Below are 7665 nucleotides of genomic sequence, written 5' to 3' on the forward strand. Positions count from 1 at the left end.
TTACTGCAACTGAGGTTGTACTGCATAAAATAGAGCCTATGTCCAGTATAGGACCCCCATTGTTAACATGCATGTGAAGGGAACAGCATGGCTCTGCCATAGCAGCCTTATTCTTAGCATGTTCACAGGGGTTGAAGCAAAGCTTTGGGATTGTGTAAGGACCAGTGTGTTGCTCACATGCAGAAGCAGTGCTTAAATCTAAGTGAATTCCTGGTGGATGTGCTACTTCAGTGGATTCACACTGGTGGCATTGTGAATGCAGCTCTTGGGTGACAGCTGAGTTGATTACTGTGCTCTCATAGCTGAGGTGTATCAGGTGTCAGCAGCAGCAGGCTTTGTGGCCAGATACATGCAGAAGCAAGGCTGAAACCTGAGCTGATTACCAGCATCCCCACAGTGGAAGTGGGGCCAAGGCAATTCCAACAGCTGTGTATTTTTTGAGCAAACACACTGGGTGACAAGTGATGTCATAGAGTTGCATGTCCTGAGAGACAACTCCTGGGGAGAAACACACAGCAGCTCCTTTCCAAGTGGGAAATCTCCTTTCCCAGCACTCCAGTCCTACCTACCTTCCACCAAGGTGTATAACAGGTTCAGGGGATCTCTACTCCAACAACTAGGGAGCAAACTCTGCCCCTGATAGAGCAAAGAGGATGTCCCACCCAACATCCACTGCAGGTTCTGGTCACCACAACACCAATCACACCACTATCAAGGGACTAATAGGCAACACATTCTGAGGAAGGATGTGGCAGGCATCCATACCAAATATAGTCCTTGAAACAAAAATATTGGAGTCATACAGCCTACACAAGGATGCTCCTGCATAAAAACAGACATTCAATATCACAGTAAATAAATGTATCTCCTAAATTTGTAGAGTCAGAGGAATATAAGCAAAATAAAAAGTCAAAGAACAACTCCCAACTAAAAGTTGGGAGTTTTATCTTGAAGAACTCAATAAAGCCCCTGAATGAAATACATACATACATACATGTATATATATACACACACACACCTAATATAGGAGCACCTAAAAGTGTAAAATAAATGCTAACAGACATAAAAGATGAAATTGACAGGAATTAAATAATAGTGGGAGACTTTGCCACCCCACTGACATCAATAGACAGACCATCCAGACAGAAAAAAAAAAAAAAAAACAGTAGGGCAACAGGAGTCCTAAATAACGTAATAGACAAGTTGGACTTCACTGATATCTACTGGACACTACATTAAAAAGGAAAAAAAAAAAACAAAACAGAACAACAATGACAAAACCCAACCAAACTAAAAAAAAAAAAAAAAACCAAAAAAACCCCCAAAAAACCCAAACCAGAAAATATATTCTTTTCAAGTGCTCATAGAGCATTCTGTAGGATAGACCACATACTAGATCACAAAGCAATTAATTTAAATTTAAGCAGATAGTCATTATTTCAACCATCTTTTCTGACTACAACAAGCATGTTTCTAGTATGAAACTGGAAATAATCAACAGAAAGAAAATCAGGAAAAAATAGCTATCATGGGGAGATTAAACAACATGCAACTAAAAACCCAATGGATTAACAATGAAATCAAAGAAGAAATCAGAAAATACCTTGAGATGAGCAATAATGAAAACACAACCTTACAAAAATCTGTGAGACAAAGCAGTTCTAAGAGGGAAGTTCATAATGATATAGGCCTTCCTCAACAAACAGGAAAAATTTCAAATAAACAACCTAACCTACCACCTAAAACATTTAAGGGAAAAAAGAACAAAATCCAAAGTCACCAGGATGAAGGAAGTAATAAAAATTAAAGAGGAAATGAATAAAATAAGGATTAAAAACAAGAGAAAATATCAATAAAACCAAGAATTGTTCTATTTTTAAAGGATAAACAAAATTGACAAACCTCTAGCCAAAATCACCAAGAAGAAGAGAGTACCCAAATAAATAAAATAAGAAATGAAAAAGAAATAACATCTGATATCACAGACATACAGAAAAATCATAAGACAATAGTATGAATAGTTATATGCCAACAAACCATACAACCTAGAAGAAATGGACAAATTTTTAGAAACATGTATCCTGCCAAAACTGATTCAAGATGCAGATAATTTGACTACTCAAATTGTAATGAAATCTCTAATAAAATAACATTGCAAACAAAAACCCAGGGCAAGACAGCTTCATTGGGGGATTCTACTGAACATACAAGGAATAACTGATAATTTATCCTTCTCAAGCTATTACAAAGCATTGAAGAGGAAGGAACATTCGCAAATTCATTCTATGAACCCACCATCACCGTTATACCAAAGCCAGACAAAGAAACTACAAAAAAAGAAAATTATATATACAGTGGAATATTACTCAGCCATAAAAAGAACAAGATAATGCTATTTGCAGCAATATTGGATGGACCTACAGATTGTCGTACTGAGTGAAGTCAGACACAGAAAGACAAATATATGATACTGCTCATATTTAGAATCTAAAAACAAGGGTACAAATGAACTTATTTACAATATGGAAAGAGAGTCATGGATGTAGAAAACAAATTTATAGTTACCAAGAAATGGGGTGGGAGAGATAAATTGGGAGGTTGGAATTATATATACACACTATTATATATAAAATAGGTGACTCAGAAGAACCTGCTGTATAGCAGAGGGAACTCTACTTAATACTCTGTAATGGCCTATATGGGAAAAAAATCTTAAAAAAAGAGTGAATATACATATATGTATAACTGATTCATTTTGCTGTATAGCAGAAACTAACACAACATTGTAAATAGACTATACTCTAATAAAAATTAGAAAAAGTAGGCCAATATCTTTGATGAAAAAAGATGCAAAAATCCTCCATAGCATATTAGGAAAATGAATCCAACAATACATAAAAAGGATGACACAGCATGATAAAGTTAGGTTTATTCCAGCATCACAAAGATGATTCAACATGTACAAACTAATCAATGTGATACACCATATTAACAAAAGGAAAGACAAAAACAATATGATCATCTTAATAGATGCAAAAAAAATTTGAGAGAATTCAGTATCCATTCATGATTAAAAACTCTCACCAAAGTAAATATAGAGGGAACATATCTCAACCTAATAAAAGCCATTTATGACAAACCCACAGCCCACATAATCATCAATGGTGAAAAGCTGAAAGCCTTTCCACTAAATTCAGGAAAAAGACAAGGATGCCCACTCTCACAACTTCTATTCAACATAGTATTTAAGTCCTAGCCCCAGTTGTCAGACCAGGAAAAGAAATAGAAGATATCCAAATTGGAAAGGAAGATGTGTAACTGTCACTATGCAGATGACAATACTCTATATAGAGAACCCTAGCATCTTCACACAAAAACTGTTAGAACTAATAAAAGATTTCAGCAAGGTTAAGATATAAAGATCTGTTGCATTTTTTATACTAACAATTAAATATTTGAAAAATAAAGTTTAAAAAATCTTGTTTAAAACTGTGTCAAAAAATAAAATATCTGAACGAGATGATGCTGTGAAAGTGCTGCACTCCATATGCCAGCAAATTTGGAAAACTCAGCAGTGGCCACAGGACTGGAAAAGGTCACTTTTCATTCCAATCCCAAAGAAAGGCAATGCCAAAGAATGCTCAAATTACCGCACAATTGCACTCATCTCACACGCTAGTAAAGTGATGCTCAAAATTCTCCAAGCCAGGCTTCAGCAATACGTGAACTGTGAACTTCCAGATGTTCAAGCTGGTTTTAAAAAAGGTAGAGGAACCAGAGATCAAATTGCCAAAATCTGCTGGATCATCAAAAAAGCAAGAGAATACCAGAAAAACATCTCAGTTCAGTTCAGTTCAGTCACTCAGTTGTGTCTGACTCTTTGCAACCCCATGAATTGCAGTACGCCAGGCCTCCCTGTCCATCACCAACTCCCGGACTTCACTCAGACTCACGTCCATCGAGTCAGTGATGCCATCCAGCCATCTCATCCTCTGTTGTACCCTTCTCCTCCTGCCTCGAATCTCTCCCAGCATCAGAGTCTTTTCCAATGAGTCAACTCTTCGCATGAGGTGGCCAAAATACTGGAGTTTCAGCTTTAGCATCATTCCTTCCAAAGAAATCCCAGGGCTGATCTCCTTGCAGTCCAGGGACTCTCAAGAGTCTTCTCCAACACCACAGTTCAAAAGCATCAATTCTTCGGCGCTCAGCTTTCTTCACAGTCCAACTCTCACATCCATACATGACCACTAGAAGAACCATAGCCTTGACTAGATGGACCTTTGTTGGCAAAGTAATGTCTCTGCTTTTCAACATGCTATCTAGGTTGGTCATAACTTTTCTTCCAAGGAGTAAGCGTCTTTTAATTTCATGGCTGCAATCACCATCTGCAGTGATGTTGGAGCCCCCCAAAATAAAGTCTGACACTGTTTCCACTGTTTCCCCATCTATTTCCCATGAAGTGATGGGAACAGATGCCATGATCTTCATTTTCTGAATGTTGAGTTTTAAGCCAACTTTTTCACTCTCCTCTTTCACTTTCATCAAGAGGCTTTTTAGTTCCTCTTCACTTTCTGCCATAAGGGTGGTGTCATCTGCATATCTGAGGTTATTGATATTTCTCCCGGCAATCTTGATTCCGGCTTGTGCTTCTTCCAGCCCAGCGTTTCTCATGATGTACTCTACATATAAGTTAAATAAGCAGGGTGACAATATACAGCCTTGATGTACTCCTTTTCCTATTTGGAACCAGTCTGTTGTTCCATGTCCAGTTCTAACAGTTGCTTCCTGACCTGCATATAGGTTTCTCAAGAGGCAGGTCAGGTGCTCTGGTATTCCCATCTCTTTCAGAATTTTCCACAGTTTATTGTGATCCACACAGTCAAAGGCTTTGGCATAGTCAATAAAGCAGAAATAGATATTTTTCTGGTATTCTTTTGCTTTTTCGATGATCCAGCGGATGTTGGCAATTTGATCTCTGGTTCCTCTGCCTTTTCTAAAACCAGCTTGAACATCTGGAAGTTCACGGTTCACATATTGCTGAAGCCTGGCTTGGAGAATTTTGAGCATTACTTTACTAGCGTGTGAGATGAGTGCAATTGTGTGGTAGTTTGAGCATTCTTTGGCATTGCCTTTCTTTGGGACTGGGATGACAAGTGACCTTTTCCAGTCCTGTGGCCACTGCTGAGTTTTCCTAATTCGCTGACATATTGAGTGCACTAATTATTAGTGAAATGCAAATCAATACTACAATGAAGTATCACCTCACACCAGGCAGAATGGCCATCATCAAAATGTCTACAAATAATAAATGCTGGAGAGAATATGGAGAAAAGGGAACCCCTGTAAACTTGGAATTGTACATTGGTGCAGCCACTACGGAAAACTGTATGGAGGTTCCCTTAAAAAGCTGAAAATAGGAATACCATATGTTCCAGCATTTCTACTTCTGGCTATATATTTGTAAATACCAAAAACTCTAATTTTAAAATATAAAATGCATCCTGGCGTTTACATAAGCATGACTCACAATAGCCAAGACATGTAAGGGACACAAGTGTCCATCAAGAGATGATTGGCTTAAGAAATTGTGGTATATATGTACAATGGAATATTACTCAGTCATTGCCATTTGTAGCCATACTGGTGGACCTAGAGAATATTGTACTTAGTTAAGTAAATCAGACAAAGCCAAATACTGTATTATATCAGTCATATGTGGAATCTAAAAAATAATATGAATGAAGCTATATACAAAACAGAAAGAGACTCACAAACATTAAAAACAAGCTTATGGTTATCAAAGTGGAGAGGAAGGGAAGGACAAATTAGAAGTACAGAATTAACACATACAAGCTTCTATACTTGAGGAACAGGGATTTACTCTATAACATAGGGTAAGTACTTATTATATCATAGCATACAAAATTATATTCAACATGTTATAATTACCTATAATAGAATATAATGTAAAAAACATACCTGAATCATTTTGTTGTACACCTGAAACAGGTTGTGTTAGTTTCAAGTATATAGCAAAGTGAATCATATCTATATATCCATTCTTTTACATACATTCTTCCCATAATTTATGGGAAAATTATTTTCCCATATAGGTTATTTCAGAATACTGAGTAGAGTTCCCTGTGCTATACAATAGGTCTTTGTTGATTATCTATTTTATATATAATGTCTTGGTGTGGGTTTCTTTGGGTTCATCTTTTTTGGCACCTTTGTGCTACCTGTACCTGGATATCTATTTTCTTCTTCAGGTTTCAAAGTTTTCAGCTCTAATTCCATCAAATATATTTTCAATCCTTTTCTTTCTCTCTTCTTATGGGACCCCATAATATCAATGCTGGTAAGCTTGATATTGTCCCATAAGTCCTTTCAACTATTCTGATTTATAATTGTTTTGTTGTTCTAGTTGGGTTATATCTATTTTTCTATATTCCAGATAACTTGTGTTCTTCTATATCACCTAGTCTGCTGTTAATTTCTTGTAGTGTGTTTCCCATTTCAGTTATTTTATTCTTGAGTTCTGACTGATTCTTTTTAAATGTATTTTAGTTCCCTGTTAAAATTCTGTGTTCATCTATTATTTTCCCTAGTTTATTTAGCATCCTTATTGTTTAAATCTTTAACTGGTAAATTGCTTCTCTTTCATTAATTTTTTCAGGTGTTTTCTTACTTCATTTGGAATCAACTCCTCTGTCTTCTCCTTTTGCTTAACTTTCTCTGTCTCTATGAAATTAGGTGAAATAGTTACCTATTCAGATCTTGAAGAGGTGTCATTCTGTGGGACCATCCCTATTGAGTCTGCATGTGCTCAGTGGCTTTGGTGGGAGAGCTAGATCTGAAGTAATCATGGGTCATGTCTTTCCCCAGGGTGCACTGGCTGCTATCACTATGGTAGGAAGTGATGGTGGAGATGGAGTGGGTAGAGTCAGAGCCAGGTATGAGTCAGGGCTTCTCCTCTACTTAATGGCCAACACTATCATATCAGGGGCAGGGGTGGGTTCTACATTGCTGAAGCAGAATCCCAGAGATTCAGCTCCATGCTGACTCCATCTCCCACAACTGTGAAATCTTCTTGCCCATGGCATCCCTTGCTCTAATGGAGAGTTGTGCTATGGAGTGAGAGGTGCTGGAGTGGGTGTTGAGTGCCTCTGTGAATGCCAATAATGTCTGCCCTTGCCCCATTCAGATGCCATGACTGGTCTGAGCCAAGTCTGTGCCCTACAATACTTTCCTCAGCTGCAGCAACCTTCACCCCAATGTACTGCTATGTTGTGGAGCAAGAAGAGATAGAGTGAGCACTGGCTCAGGCTGGGATGTGTGTTAGGGTGGTCATGGGAAATGAGACAGAGTCTTGGGCAGTTTAAATCTCCTTTCTCTGCCTCATTTCAGGAATAAGCATGCATGTACACACTCTTCATGAATGACGTCTAGGTTTCTTATAGCCGTGCTGTCAGTCACACTACTTTTTAAACCAGCTAAGGGGATCATCCCCCTGGTGTTAGACCCTGGAGCTAGGGTGTCCAATCTGTCATTTGGACCATTCATTTCCTAGGTAGGATCTCTGAGTCCTTGTAATCCCACTCTTTTTTCTGTGTCCCCTACTAGGAGTGCAGGTCATGGCCTGATCATTTCTCTGTCCTTTGTGCC

This window comes from Bos taurus, chromosome X (assembly GCF_002263795.3).
Source record: "Bos taurus isolate L1 Dominette 01449 registration number 42190680 breed Hereford chromosome X, ARS-UCD2.0, whole genome shotgun sequence".
Lineage (NCBI taxonomy): Eukaryota > Metazoa > Chordata > Mammalia > Artiodactyla > Bovidae > Bos > Bos taurus.